Source organism: Microcebus murinus, chromosome 9 (genome assembly GCF_040939455.1).
Source record: "Microcebus murinus isolate Inina chromosome 9, M.murinus_Inina_mat1.0, whole genome shotgun sequence".
NCBI classification, from domain to species: Eukaryota; Metazoa; Chordata; class Mammalia; order Primates; family Cheirogaleidae; genus Microcebus; species Microcebus murinus.
The window spans coordinates 17,761,008-17,768,424 of NC_134112.1; the positions used below are offsets into that span (position 1 = coordinate 17,761,008).

At 42.3% G+C, this 7,417-nt stretch overlaps 1 protein-coding gene across 1 annotated transcript in view; it reads right to left on the minus strand.

Moving 5' to 3' along the window:
• SEPTIN7 (septin 7) overlaps positions 1-4,461 on the minus strand; it is a 100,025-nt gene extending 95,564 nt beyond the window's left edge. Inside the window, exon 1 of the mRNA XM_076006315.1 lies at positions 4,225-4,461. The gene's annotated coding sequence lies outside the window, so the exon portion shown is untranslated. The remainder of the gene's footprint in view (positions 1-4,224) is intronic.
• Positions 4,462-7,417: the final 2,956 nt, after the last annotated feature.

Consider the following 7,417-nt stretch of genomic DNA (forward strand, 5'->3'; position numbering starts at 1 on the left):
CACAAATCACAGAGGAAACTTACTCTCCTCAGCCTTCAAAGTATGGTACTTTTGAAGTTAAGAAACACTGGCCTAAAATACTGTACATAAACTTTAGCATGACTGTTTTGTTACTGCAGCATTATCTAACCTAGTACTATCTAACCTAGTACTATTCGAAGTGTATTCTGTGGACCAATGAGCCAGTCTGTTAATAATTGATCGATTTATATGAAAGAAGTATAGAAACTGAGAGCACAAAAGTTGATTTTGTATAGCAAAATAATTTTATATCTATTGGATCTAATAAAAAGTTAGGCTTATATTTCATCTTTCTTATTCCATCTTCATTTTTTAAGAAATTTGCAGTAAAGTCATAAACTGCATAATGACATTTCAATCAATGATGGACTACATATTCGACAGTGATACCACAGATTATAATGGAGCTGAAAAACTGCTATCACCAAGCAGTCATAAGTCATCCTGCTAGTCATCCTAGCAATCATAAGTTCATAGTACAACGCACTATCTTTTCTATGTTTAAATATGTTTAGAAGCATATACTAACCACTGTATTACAACTCCCTATGGTATTCAGTACGGTAACATGCTGTACAAGTTTGTAGCCTAGGAGCAACAGGCTAGGTGAGTAGTAGGTTAAACCATCTAGTTTTTTGTAAGTACACTCTATGATGTTTACACAATGATGAAATCACCTGATGATGCATTTCTCAGAATGTATCCCCATCATTAAGTAAGCAATGCATAATTGTTCTTTTATATTTTATAATGACATCAATCCATGGTAGATTAAAAAAAAAAACTTTAAGTCCCTCATCAGTTTGAGAAGCACTGACCTAACTAACCTATTCTGACTGATACATCTAGTGAATGGCAAAGCCAGGATTTGAATCCATATCTGACAACAAAACTTTCTTAATCATTATACTATATGCTTCCATTATCATTAAGAATTTGAACTCAAACCCCTGTATGTAATTCCTACCTCTTGAGAGTTAGACTGCACCAGGTATGAGTCACAAGGACTTTCTATATGTGTCTGGCCTATGGCCTTCAACACTGAAAGCAAGTCAAGCTCCCTTTTTGACCTCTCTTTCCCAGGCCCATGCTCAAAACTTAGTCTCTAGCTCTCTGATAATGCAAAAGGACAAGAGAAGTCAAAAACAAAGAAAAGATCATATTTCCCCTCAAGGCCTGGTGCAGAGCCATTGAATGCTACCATTTTCTTTAAGGACTCACCCTAGTTTCTATCTGACTTTGCGGGATGATGGCCTCGTCTTAAGTAGGAGTAGCCCCAGATCTTTCTAACCACACTAGCTATATGAAGTATAGAATAAATAAATCCAAATTAAAAAGCCACCTGGACCTAAGAGCCTTTAGTAAAGTCTTCTTTCCTCACACCAAGACTTCCAACCCTGAAGTCTTAAAAACCTTAGATTTGATCCATCTAGACTGAACGTTGACCATGATCTTTATTTAAAAAAAAAAAATGTTACATGCCAATCCAATACATAATACTTCAAAAACACAATTTAACTCCCCTCAAAAAATCCATACCAAGTGCAATGGTCTGCTAATTTTTATTTTTAAATATTAGTAGAAATTCATAAATTGATTTTAAGACCCATGAATAGGCAGCAATCTACAAAACACTTCTGTAAAGTCCAACAATCTACATTTAACAGTATGCTTTCATCTGACAAACCAAACCCATAATCAAGCTACCTTAAACTTTTATTCCTTAAAAACATAATTTTTCTACATCAGTTTCCATTATACAACCTTATGTCATTTACATTCCAAATTTTGTACAGAAAAAGAAATATACAAAATGTTTTGTCTCAAAACTTAGTAAAACACATAAATTGTTAAAATAAGTATGTTCAACTTCTAATCAAAAATTGAAGATAATGTATTAAGTCAAAATGTAAAACATGATTCTCTCTGCTGGCAATTTAGTCAGGTAACAATACTCTACTGTCAATTCCCAGAATACAGTCTACAGTGAATATGTATACAAGTTTGAAACCAACCTGCTCTACCACTATCCTTATTTTGGCTGGTCCCCTAGAAGCCACAGATCTAACTTTTCTTCTTCCCTCTTTCCTCCCAAGCTTTGTTGTTGTTGTTATAGCATATCCCTCTAAATTGCCCTAAGGTCTGTCAGGAGTCCTAACTTGTCTCACACTAGCTCAGAAGTTCTGGTATGGACTTATTTAAACTTATTTTTATGGGAAAATGCACAAATTCAAACAATCAATTTTGTAGCAAACTTCCAAAACATAGTCCATTGATAATACTACCCTTCAAGTAGTTATGCATCAAATTACCTTATCTGAAAACCAAAACCATCAACTAAAATTGTTAAACTAAATTAGATAAACATCATATCCTTTCTGTGAGTTAAAACCAAATTAATATAAACAGAAATTTCTGTTATCATTTATGAAATTGAATTCTGTAAGCTGAAGAGTACATGTGATATTTTTAAAACTGCATTAAGAGGACCTAGTTCCATCGTGTTGTTCCATCACAGAATGACACAATGCTACCATGCAAACCATCTATGTAGCTTCCACATATATTTCATAATTCCACTCAACTCTATCTCCTTTAATCCCACCCACTGAACAGCTGAGTGGGATGAAAGATTGTTTCCTACTCCCCACCCCACACAACCACCACCCCTTGCTCATTTCCTTGTAGTTTGGAGGAATAAGAAATCCTGGCGGCAGTACATGACTTAGTAATTGTTTATATTGTATTGAAGCAGTACATGACTTCAATCTATCAGGATTCCATAAATTTCAACCCTATCTGTACACTTAAAGCCTAAGGACTCCTCAACTTGTGCATAAACTTTAGGAGGAAAAACTAAGTATGTACATAAATATGTAAAATAAGTAAAATGCTTGTAAATCTAGATTATCTGTTCATTTAAATTCTCAAGGGCACTCAGGAAGATATTCTTCCATTTCATCAAAATAACAAAGCCAAAAGAAGTAATTCTTAAAGCTGAACTATTTAGCAATAAATTCGCAAGAATTCAAGTACTATGTTATTATTTCAGTAACTAAGCAAACACCTGAACGTAACAAATTCTTTCCTACAACTATAAAAACCCAGATTTGAAACAGTGTACTCTCAAAAAGTAACTTAGCAAATGGAAATGTGCTAGAAAAATCTCAGTTGCTTATTTCTTACCATACATAGTTGAAATGGAACTCAGGAGTGGAAAAAGTGAATGAAATGGCCTGTCCTTTTTCCAACATGTGGGGGAGGAAAGGAAATGGAAGGGCTTCTAAGGAGAATAACTGAGAACACTGAAATATTTTCACAAATTAATTTCCTTAAACTTCACCAGCACGTATCTCCACTCCCTCCCTTTTCCAGGGACCCTTCCCACCCTTTCCACTTCCTCCGGAGGGCGCCCTTCCCAAACGTTCTTTTCCCCCTATTCCTAAAAATTAAGCCCGAACCCCAAACCAAGCTCCCGATCCTCCAGTCTCAAGGCTCGCCCGCCGTCCACCGACCCTCCGGGCTGCGCCTGGGGAAAAGCAACCCCGAGAGACCGGGAGAGGGAAGCGAGTAGGCGAGGCGGTTGCCGGAGCTGCTGGAGCTCTGGAGCTGCTGCTGCAGCCGCCGCCGCCTGCACCGCAGCTCCAGCCCGGTGCATCCTTCTTCCTCCCTCCCCGCCGCCGCCCTCCCGGGGCCGGCCCACACAGCACCCCGGCCCCAGAGCTCGCACACACATCCCCACCCTCCTCGCCAGGCCCGCTCCCTCACGAGGGGAGCTCCGCCAAGGCTGCTGCGGCCGGCGACAGGAGAAAGCAGGGCCGCGGGAGCCGGCGGGCCCGGGAGGCGGCGAGCGGATGGAGGGAGGCAAGGGCTGAGCTAAGAGGACCCCGCTCGAGCAGCTGCAGCCGCGGAGGCCGCAGCTCCCGTCTCCCCGCGCCCCAGGCCCGCCTGCCGCGGCACAGGAAATGCCGCCGCCTCGGCTCTCCTCACGTTCAATTCAAACTGTCACCGCCGCCACCTCCCCTCCCCCCGGGCCCGCCGCCGCCTCGCCCCGGGCCCGCCGTCGCCCCCGCCCCACCTCCCCTCGCCGCCGCTCCCCGCCTCGACTCAGGGCGTTCCCCCGGCTCGGTCCAGCGGCCGCAAAGCCTCCCAGGAATCGGAGCCGCCGACCCCGAGTCGCGACGGCCCAAAGCTGAGACTCACCCATGGTGCTGCTGTTGACGCTCCTCTCCTCAGCAGCAGCGGATCTCGCACTGACCGACATCCCCTCCCCCCTCCGCGACCAGCCCCGGCGCAGCGCAGCCCGCCGATTCTCCAAAGCCGCCTACGCCGATTCCGCGGCGTAGCCGCCCGGCGTCGCTGCCCAGCTTACGCACGCGACAGCAGGCGAACTCCTCCACTGGCTCTCTCCCGACTCCCGCTCCCTCCTCCGTCCCCCGCCCCCTCAGACGAGGCTTCCGGGCCGAGCAGAGACTGGCTTCGATATCGCGAGATTATCCCCTCCCATGCCTGGCCGCCTCACTCCATTTCGAGCATGACTTCATGGGCATCGGCGACGTTTTTGATGCTCGGGTTTAGCCGCCATGTTTAAATTGGCCGGATCTGGCACCTTGAGGTCATGGATAGTCGGGTTTCTTTGCATGTCCCGTCAACACTGCCTCTAAATTTAGCCGCGTTACATTTGTCGGAGAAAACCTGGGGCCGCTGAGGGAGTGGTCGGTGGGGTGCGAGGGTGGGGTCTTGCCCGAATTAAAGATGGCCGCGGCCAGTGCCGCCCCGCGCAATTTCACGTCAGGATTTGGAACTGCGGGAGCCGCCCGTTTGGCCCCAGCGCCTCTTTACGGAATTGGCGTAAGGCAAAGAGGCGCTGCTGGATGGAAGTGCTAGACTGGGCAACTGCCCCAGGGCGGGGGCCGCGTCTGCTCCTGGGCTTCTGGCTACTGACCTGGCTGGCGGCTTTGTGAGTGCAAGTGAAGAGATACTTCGAGGCAGGTGTCTACGCCCTCGTCCATCCCTGTTTCCTCGGCTTTCGGGGAGAAAAATGAGGTTAGACCTCGATTGCCCCGGCACTTCCTCGTGCTGTCACTTTGGTGGCCTTTCACGTCCAAGAGGTCGTTGGCTGCTGCAGCCTCCACTGCTGACTGTCTGCTGCCACGCTCGTCTGGGCGCACCTGGTTGATGCCCGGTTCCGTCCGCTTGGAGCTCCCACCCTAGTTGTTGAAATGAATGGACACATGAAACTTGGGTAACAAAGAGTAAAGAAGGTCTAAGATTGTGGGGTCTTGTACTATAGCGATGGATGTGGCTCTGTCATTGGAACCTTCTCCAAATGCTTTCTAATGAAGGCCCTACTTCACTGGGAATAACCATAGTCTCCCGTACATTTCTTGAAACTAATGACTCTCTTCCTTGAATACTTCATTCACATGTGTTTATTTTCCTGTTAAACTGCATATTAAGGAATTGCATATATATATGTATATATAAAGTTAAGAGCACGTGCAAGAATGTTCAGTGCAGCATAGCCTGCATTATTAGTGAAGTAATAAATGTCCACTAATAGAAGAATGGATAAGTTAACATCTTTGAGCAAATTAACATACATGGGATACTAAACAATGAAAATCAATAAACAAAAGCTACCATTTTTAATATGGATAGAGTTCATCAACATAATATAAGGAAAGAAGTAAGTTTCAGAAAGATGTATATGACATACCATAAGTAAAGGTTTAAAAATAAGAAACGTGAGATCAAATTGTAAAAATCATATAAGGAAATGATACATGCCTAATTCAGCATAATGGTTATTTCCAGAGAGGAGGAGAAGGGAATGTAAAATAGGAAGGATTCACTTGTATCTATGTTTTATTTTCTACCGAAAGCAATCTACAGAAACTGTGGCAAAACATTAAGATTTGCTAAAGCTAGGTGGAGGTACATGGGTATTCAATTGTAATTTTCTTCCATACTCTTCTGCATACTTGAAATACTTCCAGTTTTTTAAGGAAGGAAATTTTATCCAAGGAAGCAACTTATTTTGTGTCTTGTGTTTCTTATGCTGTTTCATAAGTCTGCATTCTTACTGAATTACTCATAAAGTCTGTTCCAACTCCTCTGCCCAACCAATCATTGTGTTAAATTTCTGAAATGTCACATGAGCATTTTACTTTGGGAAATTTCATTAAATTTCTATTTTTGAAAACGGCAGTGTAAAAAGCAGGATAAATGTATAGCCACTGGATTCAGATTGCCTGGGTTCAAATCTCAGCTCACCATTTATTAGGCATGTATCCAAGGATAAAGTACTTAACTTTTCTGTGATCCAGTTTCTTCATCTATAAATGGAGATAATAGTTATCCAGTAGGGTTTTTGTGAATGCTACATGGAGTAATATATGTGTCCAGTGCCTAGTAAATGCTTAATAAATATTACCCTTATATAAACCATTTTAAAATATTAAACCAAATGCTAGTATTAATATAATAGTCTAAAAGAAGAAAAGCTTTGCCTCTCCTCTCTATTGCTATATTTCTTTGAGGATGATCTCTTAGTGGGTATTAAAAGGTTGAATTGTGTTATTTTGTGCTCTGAAAATAAATTCTTAATATTAAAAAATATTAACTTCTTTGCTTGAGGTTTGTTAATGCTCTAATTCAAACTCCATTCCACACAAGAATAGCTTCACTATTTTTCATTGAAAATTACATGGAGTATTACTGACAATGAGATGATATTCTATGGAACTTTATAAGGAGGTTTAATAGTTGATGTTATATAATGTATATATATATGTGTGTGTGTATTATGCAAATTATATGTGGGATGTGAGGAAAGTTATAATTTCTATTGCACTGTCTATAATATTACATTTGGCAATAAAATATAGCCTACCTTAATTTTCTTATTCAGAAACAAGTTTAAAAAAGAAAAGTGATCTGAAATTCTGGATGGACCACGTAGATTGTTTCCACTACTTATTTACAGTGTCCAAACTGAAGTGGGCCTTCAGCTTTACTAAGCAATACTTGTTTCCCTAGTTAGCTCTATTTCCATTTTCCACAACAGCCAGTTCAGATTTTCTCCATTGTTTTTAAACCACCTCCCTCCCTTATTCTCAGCAAAAAATAGAAACTGTCAGAGAGGCGCTCCAACAACTTCATGCCTCCACACTCATAAACTCGCTCGTGCCTACAGCCATCCTTTCAAATGTCACAGTGGATTAGGTGTCCCCCTGTCTGAGGCACATATCTCTGCCCATTCCCTGTATTCCATCTCTTCGTATCTATTCTCTGTGTCCTGTCTCCTCCTGCCTTCTGAGAACTTCACTAAGTGGGTTATTTATTCAACAAGCCTCTGCATTCTGCAGTTACCACTGCACTGAAATTCTCAACA